Source organism: Myotis yumanensis, unplaced genomic scaffold (genome assembly GCF_028538775.1).
Source record: "Myotis yumanensis isolate MYYU_CA2020_CCGP unplaced genomic scaffold, mMyoYum1.0.hap1 SCAF_2, whole genome shotgun sequence".
Classification (NCBI taxonomy): domain Eukaryota; kingdom Metazoa; phylum Chordata; class Mammalia; order Chiroptera; family Vespertilionidae; genus Myotis; species Myotis yumanensis.
The window spans coordinates 171,738,743-171,741,752 of NW_027223753.1; the positions used below are offsets into that span (position 1 = coordinate 171,738,743).

At 55.7% G+C, this 3,010-nt stretch overlaps 1 pseudogene; it reads right to left on the minus strand.

Annotated features, from left to right (window-relative positions):
* Positions 1-1,094: 1,094 nt before the first annotated feature.
* LOC139002223 (TCF3 fusion partner homolog pseudogene) lies at positions 1,095-1,854 on the minus strand (annotated as a pseudogene).
* Between the last annotated feature and the right edge of the window lie 1,156 nt (positions 1,855-3,010).

The following is a 3,010-nucleotide window of genomic DNA, read 5'->3' on the forward strand; positions in this document are numbered from 1 at the left end:
GGAAAATGTTAATAATAATTAGTTTCCTATCTTTATTGATACACTTCTCTCACAAAACAGGTCATTTTTTTTCTGATTCATTTTTCAATTACATTTATTGGTTAATAAAATTATATAGGTTTTAAGTGTACAATTCTATAGTACTTCATCTGCATATTGCATTGTGTATCCACCACCTAAAGTTAAATATGTCACCATATATGACCCCAATTTACCCTTTACTACTTCCCCTCACCCCTTCCCTCTGGTGACCACCATATTGCTGTCTGTGTCTGACTGTTTGTTTGTCTTGTTTGTTCATTTGTTGTTTTCAGTTTTATATCCCACATATGAGTGAAATCATATTTTACTTTTCCTAGATGTGGCAGTATGAGGCAAGAATTAGATTCTAACCAGGTGCCAGGTATTATATTTGGCAAATTGCTTAGTGGTATTATTTAATCCTTACTAGAGGCCCGGTGCACAAAAATTTGTGCACTCGGGTGGGTCCCTCAGCCCGGCCTGTGCCCTCTTGCAATCTGGGGCCCCTTGGGGGCCCCTTCCCCTGGCTGCTGGCACCAGTTTTCCTCCAGTGCCCAGAACCCAGGCCTTCGCTCTTCGCCAGAAGGGGCCCGCACAGTGGGCGAGGGGCTTAGCTCTTTTAAAAATACTTCTGAATGTTTGGTAAATAACCCTATAGGAATATACTTTCTGGAACATGTTGGTTGTTAAGGGCTGATTTGGGTAATCAACAAAATGTATGTTAAAATCCTAATCCCCAGAACCTCAGAATGTACCTGTATATGGAGATAAGATCTTTAAAGAGAGGATTACATTAAATTGAGGCAGTTCCAGTGGGACCCTTAGCCCATTTCACTGAAATCCTTATAAGAAGAGGAATGTTGGGGTCCTGCCCAGTAGGTCCAGGGGTTCCCAAAGGTGTGAACGGAGTCGGCGAAGAAGGAATGACACAGAGGCAGCGTTCAGGTGATCATCATAGCCAGGTTCTCTTTTTATTGTCCTGTTACATCTATATTTATACTATTTGATCCTATAAGCATGCCTCTATAAGCTTTTTTTTGCCGAGGAGAGCATGGGGTCCGTTTATTGGGGGGTCAGTCAAAGGGGGAGCTGGCTAGGGTGGGGTAGGGCAGCAGCTTGTCTGGCTCCCGAGAAACCCAACTTGAGTCCAGAGCCTCAACCGCTTTGAAGCCAAAGTCTTCCTCCACCTTTATCTGCAGGGGGGCCAGCTCCGGAGTCAGCGGGACTCCCACCTGGTGCCCTTCCTGTGGCGCTCGCTGCCTCTTCCACCCGCTGGGCCCCTCGCCAGGGGCCGGGCTGCTGGCTTCTGTGGGCGCTGGCATCCTCCTGGGCGGGGACAGCCCCTCTTTCTCTGGAGGCTCATTCTCAGCGTTGCCTGGGGTGCGGGCGTCTGTGCCCTGGCTACCCTCGTCCTCCAGTAAGATGGTGAACTGGCTGGCCCTGTAGTCATAGCCGGAGGAGTCCAGCACCTTCATGAGGAACCTCCGCTCCTGCTGGAGTCTCCGTGTTATCCTCTGTACCTGATGGAGCCTGTTCAGGACCTGCTCGTTCACCTGCTTGATCTCCCTGCAGTGCCGACCCAGCGCCTGGTACTTCCTGTGATTGAGTTCCCATTGGCACCGACCACTGTTGCTGGCCTCGGGCTGCCTCCTCCTCTTCCTCTAGCTCCTGGAGGCTGAAGCTGCCCAGACCCCCAGACAGGAACTCCACTTTGGTCTCAAGCTCGCTCTCCAGGATGTGACCACGGAACAGCGGAGGCAGCGCCAGCTCCCAGCCGGGAGGTGCTGAGAACTCCTCAAAGTTATTGGACCCCTCTCTCTGCTCCAGCTCCATTTCTCCCTGGCTCCCTCCCAGCGCAGAACTTCCAACCTTGCAAGCCTCTAGTTTAAAGTGGCTTGCAAAATGACACAGCCCATCCAATTTCACAGACAGGCACCCAGGCCCCGGGCGCTAAGCCTCCTGGGAGTTGTAGTTCTCTATGTCCGGCTTGCCTCCCTCGCCCCACCCCCATCTCAGTCCCAACTGAAAGGCCCTGCTGGCTGGTCTAACCCTGTGGCCAGTCATCTGAGTCACCTCAGGTCTTTATTCCTGTCCTGACACCGCGCCATCTGACCACGGAGACTCTCCTTTTGGGAGGCCCCTGGGTCTCCTTCTGGGTCTCCTCAGGCCAGGCACTGGATCTCGAGCCCCAGCGGCGATGCAGCCCTGGCACCTGAGTCTCCTTCTGGGGCCTGGCTGCGTCGCCCCCGGGACCGATCGTGTGCCCCAGCTGCTGCGACGCAGCCCCGGCCCCTGGGTCTCCTCAGCCCAGTCACCAGATCGCGTGCCCCAGCGGCTTCTGAGTCTCCTGCTGGGGCCTGGCTGCGTCGCCCCAGGGACCGGGATCTCAGTGCCCAGCTGCAACGCAGACCCGGCCCCTGGGTCTCCTCAGCCCAGGCACCGGATAGTGTTCCCCAGCGCAACGCAGCCCAGGCGCATGGGTTGCCTTCTGGATCTCCTTCTGGGGCCTGGCTGCATCGCCCCAGGGACCGATCTTGTGCCCAGCTGCGACGCAGCCCCAGCCCCTGGGTCTCCGTCTGGATCTCCTCAGCCCAGGCACTGGATCTCGGGCCTCAGCGGCTACGCAGCCCTGGCACCTGGGTCGCCTTCTGGATCTCCTACTGGGACCTGGCTGCGTCGCCCCAGACCGGATGGTGTCCCCAGGCAGCTATGCAGCCGGCCTCTGGCCCCGCCTCTGGGTGTTCTCCCATCACTGGTGATCAGTGATCTGAGAAGCCAGGCGGGGCAGGGAAGAGGCAGACATCTGCCTCTTCCCTGCCCCACCCAGCTTCTCCGATTACTGGCCCAGGGCAGGCAAAAGCGGCCAGGTTCTCCTATCACAGAAGCCGGCAAAGGCGGCCTGGCTTCTCCAAGCAAAGGCAGCTCGGTTCTCTGGCTCTTGGCTGCCACCTGGGTTTCCTATGCAATAAGCGGCAGGCGGCTTCTTCCC